This window comes from Ylistrum balloti, unplaced genomic scaffold (genome assembly GCF_031769215.1).
Source record: "Ylistrum balloti isolate Yb309-2 unplaced genomic scaffold, AGI_CSIRO_Ybal_v1 Utg370876, whole genome shotgun sequence".
NCBI lineage: Eukaryota > Metazoa > Mollusca > Bivalvia > Pectinida > Pectinidae > Ylistrum > Ylistrum balloti.
In genome coordinates, this window is record NW_026782500.1 from 64951 (window position 1) to 85347 (window position 20397).

The following is a 20397-nucleotide window of genomic DNA, read 5'->3' on the forward strand; positions in this document are numbered from 1 at the left end:
TAATTACTGCCAATGGTAAGGATTCATGGAAAGAGATTACTTCAAACATCGCTGAAATCTGAGCCACTTTAAAAAAATTCAGATCCAAACAAAGTGGTGGTCACAGTCGGGACAACTTTTATTTGGTAAAGTCAAAAACAAAACGATATTGACTTTTTTTATAAACTAAATAAAAACATGTTTAAATTATTGTACAAAAGACACAAGTGAATAGAACCTTTTGATAATTTAGAGTTAGATACAGTACAGCCAAATAAGAAATTGAAGTGCATAAAGACATTAAAGTCATACATACATAATGATCTCCAATTTAGATGACGTCAAAATAGACAACCAAGCCATTATCAATGACGTCATATGGTTTTATCATGTAGTCAGTTATGTAGGCCTACCAAGGTAACAAAACTAGATGGTCAGCCTCTGTAGACTTAATATAAAAGCGACTATGCTTTACTTATCAGAAGGGTTTCAAGTTTTACTATTTATATACACATTGGAGAATGGTTTTATATATATATACACTGGAGAATGATTATATATATATACATTGGAGAAGGGTTATATATATATACATTGGAGAAGGGTTATATATATGTATACACTTGAGAATGTTTATATATATATATATATATACATTGGAGAAGGGTTATATATATATATATCTAATGACGATACGCAAAGTGATAATATAAAGAAAATTGTTTTAAAAAAACACAAACACACACAAGAAAAAGTTAAGTTAGCATTTTGCATAGCGTTTTCACAGCATAGCTGCTCCTCAGTGCAATGTAACTATGCAAAGAATCTATGACGTCATGTGTATTGTCCACTTACTCGTGACGTCATAGATGATAAAGGGACATAAAATTATCAATTAGGTTGTATACACATATTAAATGCAGTTCAAGTCCGGCTTTAATAGTTTGATAATTTCGTTCTCCTTTGCTTCTCTTTTGACACGATTGGTCTCTCGCAAATGCATATAGCGGGAATATTTTGAAGAATCTGTTATTACATTCTGCAATATGGCGACTTATGGGGAGATGCCGGTACCGTTCATGGGAGATCTGTTCCCTGTGCAATGTTACCCGTTTACGAAGGTTCTCGGTCTGTCCCACATAGAAGCTGTCACATTTTGGACAAATGATTATATAAATAACATTTTTTAGATTTGCAATCCATGCGGGATTTTACCGTCCTTACTTTCCCAGTTTTCAGCGTGATAGATTCTCCTGGTATAATGTGTTTACATGTACCGCATCTTGGTTCCTTAAATGCGCTAACTGCTGGGGTTTCTTCAGTTGATGAGAATGCTGCACGCGTCAGGTACTTTTTCAAATTTTTGGGTTGCCGGTAGCTTGTTATTTTCGCATTTTTGATTATTTTTTTTCATTTTGTCTGAATTGTCCAGGATGTTCATTTTTGTGTTATCTTGCCTTCTACTTGTGGATTGTTTGGGTTGTGCGTCATTTCGAACGGCAATATAGTCTTTTTCTCCTTTTCCTTTGGTTTACGGAGTTCTGATAGCGGGATCTCCATTGCCTTTCTGATACCGTGTGCAATGAGCGCTGTTGGGTAATCCTGGTCAGCTAAAAACCGCTTCAACTCCCCAAGTCTTTTTTTCCTCAAGTCCTCTTCTTCTATTATTGTGCATATCCGGCGTGCCAAACAAAATAGGATGTTCTGTCTAGTGTGCTAGAAGTCACGAGTAAGTGGACAATACACATGACGTCATAGATTCTTTGCATAGTTACATTGCACAAAAGAACAGCTAAGCTGTGAAAACGTTATGCAAAATGCTAACTTAACTTTTTCTTGTATGTTTTTTTTTACAATTTTCTTTATATACATATATATATAGTGAAAATATGGTAAATTCTCCGTGTCCGGAAAACATCTAAAAACTTCAAAAACTTGAAAACACGATGAGCTGTAAAACATAAGCGCTTTCATTTCTTCTTCAGATGTTTTACATTGTGTACATAGACACAATTGTGACGTCATGAACAATGCCGCTCAATAGTGACGTCATATTTATATGGGAGTTAATAAATGTACAATAAGATAAGTCTATGTTAAGCTATTTAGTTTGGGATTAAATGTTTTTATGAAATATTTTTCCTTCTCTTTTCTAACAATATGACTGTCTGACCAAACTTTATAAAATGGAAATATAAGAAAGTTCTTCTTTCCGCATATATCTAAATGTTCGCTTAATTTAATCTGGCGAAACTGGTACATTTATATGTTGTTTATGTACACAGACTCGAGCTTGTAATGTATTACTAGATGTAAAATTCCTTACAGCCTGGGCATGTTATCACATAAATAACATTTTTGTATAACATGTCATATCACAAGTTACGGTGAACTCTTTTGTTCCAAAACTATATGATTTTCCTTCCATCATTTAGTCACATGTACCAGAGCGTGGATTTTTACACTTTGTGACTTTGTATTCCTGTTGTTCTTCATACTTTGATTTGCACAAGGTCCACTTTAAATGTATTGGTTGTCTCTTACTATTCATGAATTTGGCATCGGCTAATATATTTTTGTCTGTTCATCCTGTTTCAGTTTTAAATTGTTTATTGTTCTACTCCAGTTTTTGTTACTTGGAATATTTGTAGATACGAACGGAATAATGAGTGAATTATCATTTTCCTTTTCTCTTGTAACAATTTTGTCCTGTTTAGTTCCTTGGCTTTTTTAATACCGTCTACTATTTTAAAATGGGGGTAATGTTGCAGCTTCTAATAGGTTATATATATATATATATACATTGGAGAAGGGTTTTATATATTTGGAGAAGGGATATATATATATACATTGGAGAAGGGTTTTGTATATTTGGAGAAGGGATATATATATATACATTGGAGAAGGGATATATATAAGTGGACAGCACTTGTTTCTGAATCCCGGTCTACTTCTTGTTCTTTGTGTGTTACATAGGTAATGTATTGTAGATAGGAATGATATAAAGTTTATATTAACGATTTCAATGTACGATCATTTGTTGGAAAAGAGAACACATTGAACATGTCTATTACACAAAAATTAGGAAAATACATAATTTCATCCTGTACGTAAAATGAATACGTTCTAAATACACTATATATCAGATATCAGATGATTATTTTCCGGCAAACACTTCAGTATACTTTTATACAAGAGGACGACAGATAGGATGTAATCATGAGAGAAGTTAGCAAAATATTTCAAATTAATCAACTGTAAACCTGAGGCTTTCTTGTAATAAAGTAAGATTTTTTTTAAGGTAGAAACAGATGCACGTTATAACTATATAATCCATGTAAAGTAAGATATCAGTTTTACAATGTGTTTCCGTTAACAACATCTACTTTTATGTAGTTTTAATGAACATGGCCTTCACTACAATTCCGTCGATGTCAGAGAAGCGACAGTCTTTCCAGGTACATTTTAATTGCTATAAGTAATTGCAATGCTTATCTTTTATATATATATTTATTTATTGAATTATAGTAATATTTTTCATTTTGTTAAAGCTCTCTCTTAAAGTGCAATATTCCAGGCAAAAAGTTGATTTTCAAAAATTATAATATGCAACTTGATTATACAGTAGCGAATAAGTATGTAACAAACTTGCAAATACAGCAATTTATACTTTTTTAATAATACCGGTCTAAAAAGTTGTAAATGTGGCAAGACATTTCAAAAATACATATTAAGAATAAAACATGTTTTAAGAAAATGTTAATTGATAATCAATTTCAACATTGAAAATTGAGATATCGGATTTCATGATTGAATATTATTGAATATTAATGTATTTATCTGTAATAATCATAGCTTGTTTATCTACGAACAGAAATATGACATCATTTCATATGTCAAGACAGTGTTTTTCCTTGTATACAGTGTAAATGGTTTACATCTAACAGTGATATATCTTCCTGTGAATTTATACCAAAGAAACATGGAGAACAAGGTAACATTGCTCAATTATCTCTATAAAAATGGTTTAATATCAATCTTATAAAAACATACAAAATAATCAAATAGATATAATGATATACTTACCTTGTCTGCGATAGCTGTGAAGAAGTGGAAATCTACGGACGTGGTAGTCAGTTTGTCTTATTGATTCCAAAAACTCAACATCGTGCATTAAATAGCGTTTGTGTTTGTAACCATCAGACCAATATTCTGTTTTTCTTCAGTGATTGGTCTGCTGACTAATCTGTATTCTCGGGTAGTTAGAGATTAGCCAGTCAGTGTGCGATCCTCATAACAAGGTATTTTATCAAATATCACTTACAGCTTCCAGAGCTTATTAGTGGATGGGATGCCGCGCTGAAGATGCAATAAGCTTGTCGTGTTGAGTTGATTAAGTGAAATAACGGTTTTTATCAACATGTGGGTTTAAAATATAATTGCGCCGAGACAAACATATCGCCATTTCTTTCTATTTACACCCCTCCTCCTCTTTAATTGATCAATGTGTCTACTATGTACGACAAACTAAAGCAAGTTTGGTTATGGCTAAAAAGTTATATAAAAAACCTCAATCAATGATCAATTAACAGATCTGTGTTTCTATCAATGTTCATATGTAACTCACAAGACGCACAAGTGAACAGCACATTTTAATACTTATTTAGTGTTAGTTACAGTAAACCCTAACATTTGATTAAACTGCATCATACAGCTGTGTCGTCCTTACAGGACTCATTAGTGATGCCTAAAATTTGAAGCTGAGAAGGTGAATGAAGAAAACCTAATGTGGTCGACAAAGAAAAGTCAAAATATAGATGTTGAAATGCGCTAGCCCCAATATTTCAATGAGTTATGTAATTTTCATATATCCGAACCAATGTCAAATATCAATAACATTGCAAATTAAAGAACTTGAAAAGGACATAAAATAGTTTTAGACATACTTAAGATAACGAAAAATATCATTGACGAGGCCGGCAATTTTGGCCTGTTCATCGGCAACAGTCAACACAAGGCGGACAAGGTTGTGATTAAAAACCCGACTGAAACATGTTGTTTAATTTCGCTTTCTACTCTTTGATGGGGTTTATTTGTGTGTTCGTGTGACCAAGACTGGTTATATCTGCTATCTGTTTACTTATGAAAACATCCAGTACTGTTCCTACCAACTCAAAACATTGTGTCGTATTTTCAAAACTGGTATGTCCACATGTTTATGTCCATTTGTAATTCGAATCAAGTGAAAAGATTTGCCTCGGAGATCCGTTTGTAAATAGCACAGCTACCGGTGTTGTCTGCCATACGATGACATGGATCCAGCAAATGTCTGGAGAACTTCCAGGAAAACCTCTTCTTCTGTACCATTAACATAGCTTAGCAACATAAAATTCGCCCTTAAACTTAAAGCTCATCAGGTTACAATCTGAAGCATGTATCACAGGAATCAAAATGCTAACTTAATGCAATTTTACCCAATAATGCGACTTTGAAAGTCATGTCCACTACCTTCTCCAGAAGTATTGAAATGACGTCTTGTTAGAGTAAATAAACTATATGCTTTCTTCCCTGGGATGAGACAAACGTGTAATTAGTCTCCAGACCATCTGTTTTAGGAACCAGCCCAGTTTGTGAACTGTTTAAACGGGCTTATCAAGGAAACGGCCCCCAATCCTTCCTCATTGAACCTCTTTCATACATCTCATACTCATGTTGGTCAGCAGAGTTTTAATTCTTTGCAAATGTACATGTAGTTAACCTCGGCCCCTGATACTGAACCCTGAAGTCCATTGAGAAACTTTGTTCCAATTCCCCGCCTTCCTTATCAAGCAACCCATTTCAAGAGGAATGGTCATTGATTGGGTAATTTTCCTATTGACCACAGTTTGTTGGGAGATCACTTAGGGTTTTTGGGGTTGCCTTTCGTTCATTTTGATTGTTCAGTTGAACCCTGTGCCACAGCTTGATAACATTTTAGATTTGAGTGCTTCAACCTTGCCCATAATACCTTTGGAGTTAGGTACATCCTTTGCGTGTATCCTGGCCTTTGTAATTGTAGATGATTTTTGAAAAAAAAACTGTGGTATTCACAATTTCTATCTACAGTTTAAGCCGGAAGAGTCAGGTGTTTTAAGAAGGGTGGGCGAAGAAATATTTCCTCCATGAGTTGGACTCCATGACTGTTGGTAGCTAGCTGTTGTTTGTATCATATTCTATCAGTTTACAATCGATAGCGTTTGTCTTAGATATAAAAGGTTCACAAAGATTTAAGATGCATGCTCTTTATTTTTTGTAACATTAGCAAAAAGCTATTTTTCAAAATTGTTGCTACACAATTTCGAAAGTTAGTCAATTTTTTAACGTGTATAAGTATTTATTGGAAAACAGAAAGATTGTTATTTTGGAGAGAGGCATTTTTGCTATTTTGGAAGGTAGAGAAAAATTAGATGTCGGTTAAATAAAAGATATATAGAAAATTGTGGTCGGCTCCACCTTTTTCGCGAAAACTGCAACCTTTTTGGCTCTCGACATTTGGTTAAGTCGTAACAAAATGAGCTTGCGATGAAACCACCTTGGTTGTACCTTGCGGAGTTCAAGGATCTTAAGACGAATGATACCAAATTCGGTGCAAAAAGGTATGTCTGATTTAGTGTCGGATTAAAGTCATTAGTTAGTGTCGAAACCAATAGGGTGAACGATTTGATACTAGTAGGGTGGACCCTTTGATACCAGTAGGGTGGATCCTTTGATACCAGTAGGGTGGACCCTTTGATACCATTAGTGTGGACCCTTTGATACCAGTAGGGTGGACGCTTTGATACCAGTAGGGTGGACCCTTTGATACCAGTAGGGTGGACCCTTTGATACCAGTAGGGTGGACGCTTTGATACCAGTAGTGTGGACGCTTTGATACCAGTAGTGTGACCGCTTTGAAACCAGTAGGGTGGACGCATTGATACCAGTAGTGTGGACCCTTTGATACCAGTAGTGTGGACCCTTTGATACCAGTAGGGTGGACGCATTGATACCAGTAGGGTGGACCCTTTGATACCAGTAGGGTGGACGCTTTGATACCAGTAGGGTGGACCCTTTGATACCAGTAGTGTGGACGCTTTGATACCAGTAGGGTGGACCCTTTGATACCAGTAGTGTGGACCCTTTGATACCAGTAGGGTGGACCCTTTGATAACAGTAGTGTGACCCTTTGACCCTTTGATACCAGTAGGGTGGACCCTTTGATACCAGTAGGGTGGACCCTTTGATACCAGTAGTGTGGACCCTTTGATACCAGTAGTGTGGACGCTTTGATACCAGTAGTGTGGACCCTTTGATACCAGTAGTGTGGACGCTTTGATACCAGTAGGGTGGACCCTTTGATACCAGTAGGGTGGACCCTTTGATACCAGTAGGGTGGACCCTTTGATACCAGTAGTGTGGACCCTTTGATACCAGTAGGGTGGACCCTTTGATACCAGTAGGGTGGACGCATTGATACCAGTAGGGGAATCCTTTGGGACCAGTAGGGTGGACGCTTTGATACCAGTAGGGTGGACCCTTTGATACCAGTAGGGTGGACCCTTTGATACCAGTAGGGTGGACCCTTTGATACCAGTAGGGTGGACCCTTTGATACCAGTAGGTGGACCCTTTGATACCAGTAGGGTGGACCCTTTGATACCAGTAGTGTGGACCCTTTGATACCAGTAGTGTGGACCCTTTGATACCAGTAGGGTGGACGCATTGATACCAGTAGGGTGGACGCATTGATACCAGTAGTGTGGACCCTTTGATACCAGTAGTGTGGACCCTTTGATACCAGTAGGGTGGACCCTTTGATACCAGTAGGGTGGACTTTGATACCAGTAGGGTGGACCCTTTGATACCAGTAGGGTGGACCCTTTGATACCAGTAGTGTGGACGCTTTGATACCAGTAGGGTGGACCCTTTGATACCAGTAGTGTGGACCCTTTGATACCAGTAGGGTGGACCCTTTGATACCAGTAGGGTGGACCCTTTGATGCCAGTAGGGTGGACCCTTTGATACCAGTAGGGTGGACGCATTGATACCAGTAGGGGGATCCTTTGATACCAGTAGGGTGGACCCTTTGATACCAGTAGGGTGGACGCATTGATACCAGTAGGGGGATCCTTTGGGACCAGTAGGGTGGACCCTTTGATACCAGTAAGGTGGACCCTTTGAAACCAGTAGGGTGGACGCATTGATACCAGTAGTGTGGACCCTTTGATACCAGTAGTGTGGACCCTTTGATACCAGTAGGGTGGACGCATTGATACCAGTAGGGTGGACCCTTTGTGTGGACCCTTTGATACCAGTAGGGTGGACCCTTTGATACCAGTAGTGTGGACCCTTTGATACCAGTAGGGTGGACCCTTTGATACCAGTAGGGTGGACCCTTTGATACCAGTAGGGTGGACGCTTTGATTAGGTGGACCCTTTGATACCAGTAGGGTGGACGCATTGATACCAGTAGGGGGATCCTTTGGGACCAGTAGGGTGGACCCTTTGATACCAGCAGTAGTGTGGACGCTTTGATACCAGTAGGGTGGACCCTTTGATACCAGTAAGGTGGACCCTTTGAAACCAGTAGGTTGGACGCTTTGATACCAGTAGTGTGGACCCTTTGATACCAGTAGGGTGGACGCATTGATACCAGTAGGGGGATCCTTTGATACCAGTAGGGTGGACCCTTTGATACCAGTAGTGTGGACCCTTTGATACCAGTAGGGTGGACCCTTTGATACCAGTAGGGTGGACCCTTTGATACCAGTAGTGTGGACCCTTTGATACCAGTAGTGTGGACCCTTTGATACCAGTAGTGTGGACGCTTTGATACCAGTAGTGTGGACCCTTTGATACCAGTAGGGTGGACGCATTGATACCAGTAGGGTGGACGCTTTGATACCAGTAGGGTGGACCCTTTGATACCAGTAGGGTGGACGCATTGATACCAGTAGTGTGGACGCTTTGATACCAGTAGGGTGGACGCATTGATACCAGTAGTGTGGACGCTTTGATGATACGCTTTGATACCAGTAGGGTGGACCCTTTGATACCAGTAGGGTGGACGCTTTGATACCAGTAGGGTGGACCCTTTGATACCAGTAGGGTGGACGCTTTGATACCAGTAGTATGGACGCTTTGATACCAGTAGGGTGGACCCTTTGATACCAGTAGTGTGGACCCTTTGATACCAGTAGGGTGGACCCTTTGATACCAGTAGGGTGGACCCTTTGATACCAGTAGGGTGGACCCTTTGATACCAGTAGTGTGGACGCTTTGATACCAGTAGTGTGGACGCTTTGATACCAGTAGGTTGGACGCATTGATACCAGTAGGGGAATCCTTTGGGACCAGTAGGGTGGACGCTTTGATACCAGTAGGGTGGACCCTTTGATACCAGTAAGGTGGACCCTTTGAAACCAGTGGACGCATTGATACCAGTAGGGTGGACCCTTTGATACCAGTAGGGTGGACCCTTTGATACCAGTAGGGTGGACGCATTGATACCAGTAGTGTGGACCCTTTGATACCAGTAGTGTGGACCCTTTGATACCAGTAGGGTGGACCCTTTGATACCAGTAGTGTGGACCCTTTGAAACCAGTAGGGTGGACCCTTTGATACCAGTAGGGTGGACGCTTTGATACCAGTAGGGTGGACCCTTTGATACCAGTAAGGTGGACCCTTTGAAACCAGTAGGGTGGACGCTTTGATACCAGTAGTGTGGACCCTTTGATACCAGTAGTGTGGACCCTTTGATACCAGTAGTGTGGACCCTTTGATACCAGTAGTGTGGACCCTTTGATACCAGTAGTGTGGACCCTTTGATACCAGTAGGGTGGACGCATTGATACCAATAGGGTGGACCCTTTGATACTAGTAGGGTGGACCAGTAGGGTTAAGCGAAGTTGACTTGATTGTTCGCCTGTCGAAAACCGTAATATACAGAGAAGTTAGCCGGATGCGGTGAGATTAACAGTATTGTTCGACGGAGAAGATAATTTGACGCCACGGACATCATCATTATATGAAATCAATGCATCCGGAATTTAATCAAAAACACCAAAGACGTATTAAACAAGTAAATCAACATAGACATCATGGTATCATAAAAGATGAATAGATAAGTCACAATGTTTATAATTATTATCAAATTTCCGAGAAATAAGTCCTCTATACAACAAATACAAGAAAAGAAAATAGGATAAATGAGAAACGAAAATCGAGACGTATTATGGTCTGGTATAACACGAAACGATTAACAGTCAATATAATGAGTAGCTATATAAAATAGATCCATGGTTCTGGTCACTGAATAAACTCAACATTTGTTATTCTAACGGTTAAAGAGAGTAGAATTAGATGTTGAAAATACTTAATCTTAAAAGAGTTTTCTTTTTATATGAAACGAGTCATAGAAGTTTTTTCCGCGTCATTTTGAGCAAAGTTAAAAAAAATCGAGAGGAGTTCCATCAAAAACCATATGACATGAAAACAAAAAGTTTAGGGGTGTTTAAAACTCCTGTTTGACAGGAAGTAGGGCCTAATTCATTACAAATAGATTCCAAGAACACAGACTTTTGCGTTTCGATATACTTTATTACAAAAAGTTGTACATTTTTGACAAAAATGGATCGCTTAATCTGACGTTCTGTATGGTGTTTACACGCGGATTACATTTTTGTTTACTCGTAATTGACGTCGTGATTTCAGTGTCAACAATTTCCACATAACTAGGATAATTCTCTGATGTATGACGTCGCACTCTTTAGGCAGAATTCAACAAAATTTTGCATGAATTATCACCACAAACAACAGATTTGAAATACGTGAATGCTGACTTGGTGGATCACCTTTGATTTTAATTTAATGGACCAAAAAGAAATATTTCTGTTCGTTTCATGATTTTAAAAAATCAAATTATGGTGAAAATTACATACAATAAACGACCCTTTCTACTCTATTATGGAAACTATTCCCAAACTTATTTACAACTAACCGTTAAGTTTTGAAAAAAGTTAAATATCAGAACATTGTCAAATAAAGGATTTAAGCAATTTATAAAAAGAAAAAAATTGATAGTTTAAGATATTTATGATTATTTATGATATGGTATAAGATCAAATTGAAAATTTCGAGATCATTTTTTATTTATCATCCCAGTATCACTTTATTGAATTCTAATAAGAAAAAGAAATTTGCTTGATACAAAGTCCGCCTTAAAAAATGGCCAAGAATTAATTGTTACTCTCAAAAATGTTTATGAAAAATAGAATGTTTTCTCCTGATATATTCTGACGCTTGTAGCATAAAAAGAAGTGCTCAGCACGAGTGAAAGATACAAAAAATATTACGCCCGTGAAAAATAGCCATATTACTGGCACGTTTGGAACAACGTGGAAACCGACTAGGCTTTTCGCGGACACTTCTCACTCATTGTAACATCGCAGTACGCGAAAAAAATATAGTCCGGTTTTTTTATTTATTTTTAATCACTTTCTGCCATCTCAACTTTACAAAATCATCACTAGAACACAAATTAAATTTTCAAAATTGTTGACATATGATTTTCAAATATTTTTTCTCGCATAACTCAGAAAAAATGTGAATCTTAAAGTAAAATGCGAAGGAAAACTCGAAGTTGCATTACCTTAGTGACATCAACGTTAAAAAATATTACATTGACGAACTCAGTGGATAGCAGGCGGAAATAGGATAAATCAATATGTCTATGTTCTTATATTGTATCTAACGAAGTATGATGCCGGCGTGATGACGTATCGTATCACATCAGTGAGTTAATTAATACAGAGATGATGTGTTAGACGAATAGGGCAAGGCGAAATTAGCTCAATTGTTCAATTGTCGAAAAGAGTAATATATAGCAAAAATATCTAGTTTCAGCCGGATGAGGTGAGATTAATTTTATTGTTGAATCACCGAAGATGATATGACATCAAAGACGTTTTTATTATAAATCCATTTCAATCGGAGTCTAATCATTAGCCATAGAATCGGTAAACAAGCAAATGAATGTACACGGATCGTAATACGGAGGCTGTATCACAATATCACTATATTACACACTATACTGACTCAATAACACACTAATCAATTCGAATGCTTTTGTAAAAGAAGAATAAATGTTTATATGAAAAACGGAAATCAAATTAGTATAGAAATATGACACCAGCTAATCAGGTATAAAATCACAGGACAGCCTTATAAGTAATCTGAACTGTAACATTTCACATTTAATGAGATTTCTAGATAACATTAACAGAGTCTCTAAATAACGTTAACAGGACCGCAAGGTAACATAAATACGATCTCTTAGTAACATTAGTGGAATATCTTAATAGCTAACATTAATGAGATTCTTGGGAACGTCCCGGGAATATTTTAACTAACATTAATGGGATTTCTTTGTTACTGGAATATCTTAATAGCTAACATTAATAAGATTTCTTGGGAACGTCACGGGAATATTTTAATTAACATTAATGGGATTTCTTTGTTATTAGAATATCTTAATAACTAACATTAATGGGATTTCTTTGTTACTAGAATATCTTAATAGCTAACATTAGTGGGATTTCTTTGTTACTAGAAATATCTTAATAGCTAACACTAATGGGATTTCTTGGTAATATTACTGGAATATCTTAATAGCTAACATTAGTGGGATTTCTTGGTAATATTACTGGAATATCTTAATAGCTAACATTAGTGGGATTTCTTGGTAATATTACTGGAATATCTTAATAGCTAACATTAGTGGGATTTCTTGGTAATATTACTGGAATATCTTAATAGCTAACATTAGTGGGATTACGAGAACAACATACATACAATGATCAATTGTGTATGTAGGCGAGTATAAAATTGTCAGAGTTGTTTCCCTTCTAACGTCTCTAATATGTTTCGTCTCTGGAAATGTTATTTATACCAAATAACATCTCCAATAGGAGCTGGAATGTACTACTATATTTAACAATACAATGATTTATTGTATATTAGAAACGCATTCTTGTAAAATATAGTACCAATCACGCCTACAGGACTACTTGTATTCTTATATAGCAACAGATCATGTTTTCATCACGGTGAAAAGCTGATGGAGAGTTTGGAGTTAGCAAATCATATTTCATACCAAATCGTAAAAACCCGTTGTGGATATTAGAATACACGTTTAGAAATTTAATGACATAAAATTCATTTATTATTTATCTATTTATCGATTTTTGCGTTTTCATACAAAAAAACTACAGTTATAAACAATACCTGTTACTTCAATTGTATAGGCTTAACAGATTGTTTATTTGTGTAGAAATACAAGGAAGGAAAATGCTATATCAGGATGAATATATGAATTAATTATCACAAGAGAAATAAAACATTCAGGACTTTGCTAAAATGTTCAGGTGATAATCAATATTATCATCCGTGGTGGAACAATGCCTTGTTCATCATCACTTGAATTTTTACCGAAGTGAACGACTGTATTTGTATACTATCAACCTGGTTAACGACTGTATTTGTGTTCTATTAACAAGGTTAACGACTGTATTTGTGTACTATTAACAAGGTTAACGACTGTATTTGTGTACTATTAACATGGTTAACGACTGTATTTGTATACTATTAACAAGGTTAACGACTGTATTTGTATACTATTAACAAGGTTAACGACTGTATTTGTACTATAAACAAGGTTAACGACTGTATTTGTATACTATTAACCTGGTTAACGACTGTATTTGTGTACTATTAACACTATTTACAAAGTAAACGACTGTATTTGTATACTATTAATATGTTAAACGAGTGTATTTGTGTTCTATTAACAAGGTTAACGACTGTATTTGTGTACTATTAACAAGGTTAACGACTGTATTTGTGTAATATTAACAAGGTTAACGACTGTATTTGTGTACTATTAACAAGGTTAACGACTGTATTTGTGTACTATTAACCTGGTTAACGACTGTATTTGTGTAATATTCACAAGGTTAATGACTGTATTTGTATACTATTAACAAGGTTAACGACTGTATTTGTGTACTATTAACAAGGTTAACGACTGTATTTGTATACTAATAACAAGGTTAACGACTGTATTTGTATACTATTAACAAGGTTAACGATTGTAGTTGTGTACTATAAACAAGGTTAACGACTGTATTTGTATACTATTAACCTGGTTAATGACTGTATTTGTGTACTATTTATAAGGTAAACGACAGTATTTGTAAACTATTTACAAAGTAAACGACTGTATTTGTATACTATTAATATGTTAAACGAGTGTATTTGTGTTCTATTAACAAGGTTACGACTGTATTTGTGATTAACAAGGTTACTGTATTTGTGTACTATTAACCTGGTTAACGACTGTATTTGTGTAATATTAACAAGGTTAACGATTGTAGTTGTGTACTATAAACAAGGTTAACGACTGTATTTGTATACTATTAACCTGGTTAACGACTGTATTTGTGTACTATTTATAAGGTAAACGACAGTATTTGTAAACTATTTACAAAGTAAACGACTGTATTTGTATACTATTAATATGTTAAACGAGTGTATTTGTAAACTATTTACAAAGTAAACGACTGTATTTGTAAACTATTAACAAGGTTAACGACTGTATTTGTATACTATTAACAAGGTTAACGACTGTATTTGTGTGCTATTAACAAGGTTAACGACTGTATTTGTTTACTATAAACAAGGTTAAATACTGTATTTGTAGACTGTTACCTGGTAAACGACTGTACTATTAACTGGTATCATATTGTTTTTTGGATCGTAAATGCAGCACCAGACACATCTGTATTATTTTGTATTACATCTTATCAAACCCAGTCACAAAAAAGACAAACTACCTGGGAAAACTTCTATCCTACATATCCAGGTACTGTTCTGGTGTAACGAGAGGTAATACAACAGGTTACCACATATCCTGTCATATTATAAATGTTTACAATGTTATTCTGAGTCATCAATTAAACATAAGGTAATCGAATAATCAGGCATGTAACCAACCTATGTCTTCAACGCACTGCCGACTTTTTGTTGAAATGGTAGATTTGGAGTCATTAAATTGGCAAGGATGTCCTCCACTGATGAATTATTCATGATAAAAATAAAACTAAAGGCTGTTCTATAGTTATCAGGAAAATGAGAGTATAAAACACTGTAGCGATAAGGAAGTAAATATCATTTCTATCCCAAACAGTATCTTGTATCCTTTATTCCGTGTTCAAAATCCACAGGTTTTCATGTAAAAATATCAATTAAAACTCCTTTTGTATCCAGTTTCTTACCTATAAATATACTGATTTAATGGGGTTAGATCACTTATGCATTCTAAGATAAAACCGACAGATGTGGATTTCTAATGTAACTTCAATTTATTGTTGTTTTCTGAGAAAAGAAATCCCATCTGTTGACATTCAACACTAATATAATGATTCTATAAAACGTACCAGGCCTACAACGCTGTATGTAACCAGAAAGCACAACTTTGTCTACTGAACTAGTCCTAGGTATATCCGTGGGAACGAACTTTAATGTAAGCACACTTTCTGATAACGTAATAATAACAATATCAATTGAAGGATGTCACGTGACTTTTACGTAAACTGGAGGAAAAACACAACCTACGTGTTTTCCCCTTTACAGTGTATGTGCTGGACTGACTTGTGTACACGGTATGTGTACCATTGTGTCGACAATCTGTAAGAACAGACCAAATGACACGTGTTTTACAGTTCCTTTCCTTCGGTATTTTTAGATTTTGTAACAGCTGACCTTCAGTAACCTTGAGGTAAATCTAACTTCAAATAATTTTGTTGTTATGACGATATTAATGCCTGTTTAGATAGGCGTCAGAAACCGACAGATTTACAATATCTATCATCAGAAAGGATACCAGGTTGTAATTTCTGTGTAATTATAGGATACTACACACAAATGTATTAACAAATGGCAATAAGGAAATACATATTAAACACAACGGAAGAGGTGCTTAGGAATCAAAACTGACAACTTTTCACATTTGAAAAATCGCGTTAAGTGTGATAAAGTCCTGAAGATAAACAGTTGACAAGTATCTCATTTTCTACATCGCGTTTCTACACTTGATGGGCGTCTTTCTCTCAGTCTGGTCAAGGAGTATTATTTTTCCCTTTGTTCAAAAAGGTGATGCCATTTATACATTGTCAAATTAATCACTTTGGTTAATTGTTTATCTAGATTATTTACTTCCGGTTTAAATAATAGACTACTAGAATGGTCTCAGAATTACAACATTGTTACCAATGCCCAGTTCGGGTTTAAGCCTGGTTTTGGAACTAATACTGTTTTGCTTTACATGATGTAATTAAGAAAACGCATTATAATAATCGTCAGCTTTACTGCTATTTTGTTGACTGTAGTAAGGCCTTCGATAGTGTTAATAGAAATAAATTGTATTTGAAACTTTTTCATAGTGGAGTCAGAGGAAAACTATTGAATATTATAAAATCTTTATATGAAGTCTTGAGGTAAGTATAAGTCAAAGCTGGCTTAATGCAAAGGGGTTATCTCCTTTTCTTTATTCCAATTATGTGAATGACTTTAAAAATGAACTTATAAATACTTTCTGTGACGCTTCATCTTTAAGAGATATTTCTTTGTTTCTCCTTATGTTTACGGATGAAACTGTCTTTTTTCTGCGAATCTGCCACTGGTTTTTAGAAAATGCTACACTCTTTAAAACAGTAGAGTGATTATTGGGATGTGAGAGTTGATACAGAGAAAAACAAAAATTGTTATATTTCGAAATGGTGGAAGATTAAGAGCTGATGAGAAATTCTTTTTCAATGGTTGTGAAATAGAAAGTTTTGACAGATTTAATAACCTTGATGCATTGCTTATATTTATTGGTAAGTTTACAAAAGTTCAATTCACAATTCCCGAACAGGGTCGAAAATGTGTGTATAATGTATCAAAAATTGTAATAATTTGTCATTCAACGTAGAATCAAAACTCAATGTTTTTGATATATATATATGCGTGTGTCACCTGTTCTTAATTATGGTTAAGAAACATGGGGTTTTAATGCCGCGGACACAGTAGAAAAAGAACATGTTGATTTCAAAAAAACAAAAAACAAAAAATCCAAAATGAAAAATACAGTACGCCATCATTTATGGTATACCCGGATTTAGGACGCCTGCCTATGGATTAGAGAAAGGTCGTTATCGTGATATTCGAGAGAGAAAAGGTTATGTCGGTTTTGTAATCAGAACAAGGTAGAAGACGAGTCCCATTTTGTTCTTATCTGTCCACGATATGTAGATTTTGGTAAAAAGTTCATTAATAAGTATTATTGGAACCATCCATCTTCATATTAGCTTGTCCAGATGCTATCTGTACGTAACAGAACGGAAATTTGTAACTAAGGAAAGTATCTACAGTTAAGCTTATTAGTACGGTCTAGATTCCAATTTTAACTTATTGTCTTTTCACTGTAATTAGCACTGCATAAGTATTCGTTTGTCTACAACAATATATATATATATATATATATATAGATGTCGTCCATCCCCAGACTACACCACTCTATACATATTGTTACCGTCCATCCTCTGACTACACCACTCTATACATATTGTTACCGTCCATCCCCTGACTACACCACTCTATACATATTGTTACCGTCCATCCCCTGACTACACCACTCTATACATGTTGTTACCGTCCATCCCCTGACTACACCACTCTATACATATGTATGCCCTGTTCGAGCCTTGATATGATGATGTTGATAGTAAATGTTGTCACTTTACGGTTCTATTCTAGCCTATGTATTCCTATGTAAAGTCAATGTACACTTATATAAAGTAACTATACTAGAACTGTCCATCTTCCTGTAATTTGTCTATCTTGTACACGATAACACCAGAGTATTTATACTAAGTAAATACTAAATACGACGTACAAGGTTATGCTCTATACATGATGATACAATGTGTTTGTATCTCATATTACTTATGTATCTATTATCTGTTGTTATGTATGTTGATGAGCCGTAAGGCTTCAAGTTAAATAAACAAAAAAATAACAATAAACTACTCCGACCAGTCATCAACCTTGCTGTTATCTTCTGCAATGTCATCTCTCAAGGTCAACGTAAACAGATAGATATTAGTAGGTATATCTCGTTTGTTTGTACCATAAATGTCTTTTCTGCACATATAAGGTTAGTGAAATGAACATATACATTCGTGTTATAAGAGAACACCTACATTGCGGCGTATATGTTATGAATGACAATCTGATAGTCAACAGGCTTAGAATTGAACTTCGTCTATTTGAAATCACCAGTCGGTATATAACAATAGGTCGACCCATGGATTTGAATAGTTCACCTGACTTTTGCATAATAAAAGACTCGTAGAAACAAACCAGAACACTGTTTACAATACCAAAGAAAAATTGTTTAATTTGTTGTAACAATGTCGAGATTTAACCCCCAATGAATTCACGAGTACAAAAACTAACAATGTTATAGATATGTCTCTGACCCAGCAAGATAACTAAAAACGTAAAAGTTATGTCACTGACCCAGGAAGATAATTTCCCATTGTCTTTATATATATTTATATATTGATATTAATGGTCCTACACCTTCATAACAACTCTCATCCTACCTTACATACTGATGGTCCTACACCTTTATAACAACTCTCATCCTACCTTACATACTGATGGTCCTACACCTTCATAACAACTCTCATCCTACCTTACATACTGATGGTCCTACACCTTCATCCTACACCTTCATACTGATGGTCCTACACAACTCTCATCCTACCTTACATACTGATGGTCCTACACCTTCATAACAACTCTCATCCTACCTTACATACTGATGGTCCTACACCTTCATAACAACTCTCATCCTACCTTACATACTGATGGTCCTACACCTTCAAATCAACTCTCATCCTACCTTACATACTGATGGTCCTACACCTTCATAACAACTCTCATCCTACCTTACATACTGATGGTCCATACACCTCATCCATACAACTCTCATCCTACCTTACATACTGATGGTCCTACACCTTCATAACAACTCTCATCCTACCTTACATACTGATGGTCCTACACCTATCAATAACAACTCTCACAACTCTCATCCCTTACATACTGATGGTCCTACACCTTCATAACAACTCTCATCCTACCTTACATACTGATGGTCCTACACCTTCATAACAACTCTCATCCTACCTTACATACTGATGGCCCAACACCTTTATAGCAACTCTCATCCTACCTTACATACTGATGGTCCTACACCTTCATAACAACTCTCATCCTACCTTACATACTGATGGTCCTACACCTTTATAACAACCTACACCTTCATAACAACTCTCATCCTACCTTACATACTGATGGTCCTACACCTTCATAACAACTCTCATCCTACCTTACATACTGATGGTCCTACACCTTCATAACAACTCTCATCCTACCTTACATACTGATGGTCCTACACCTTTATAACAACTCTCATCCTACCTTACATACTGATGGTCCTACACCTTCATAACAACTCTCATCCTACCTTACATACTGATGGTCCTACACCTTTATAACAACTCTCATCCTTCCTTACATACTGATGGTCCTACACCTTCAAATCAACTCTCATCCTACCTTACATACTGATGGTTCTACACCTTCATCACAACTCTCATCCTACCTTACATACTGATGTTCCTACACCTTCATATCAACTCTCATCCTACCTAACATACTGATGGTCCTACACCTTTATACTCTCAACATACTGATGGTCCTCATCCTACCATACATACTGATGGTCCTACACCTTCATATCAACTCTCATCCTACCTTACATACTGATGGTCCTACACCATCATCACAACTCTCATCCTACCTTACATACTGATGGTTCTACACCTTCATCACAACTCTCATCCTACCTTACATACTGATGGTTCTACACCATCATCACAACTCTCATCCTACCTTACATACTGATGGTCCTACACCTTCATCACAACTCTCATCCTACCTTACATACTGATGGTCCTACACCTTCATCACAACTCTCATCCTACCTTACATACTGATGGTCCTACACCTTCATAACAACTCTCATCCTACCTTACATACTGATGGTCCTACACCTTTATAACAACTCTCATCCTACCTTACATACTGATGGTCCTACACCTTCATCACAGCTCTCATCCTACCTTACATACTGATGGTCCTACACCTTCATATCAACTCTCATCCTACCTTATACTGATGGTCCTACACCTTCATAGCAACTCTCATCCTACCTTACATACTGATGGTCC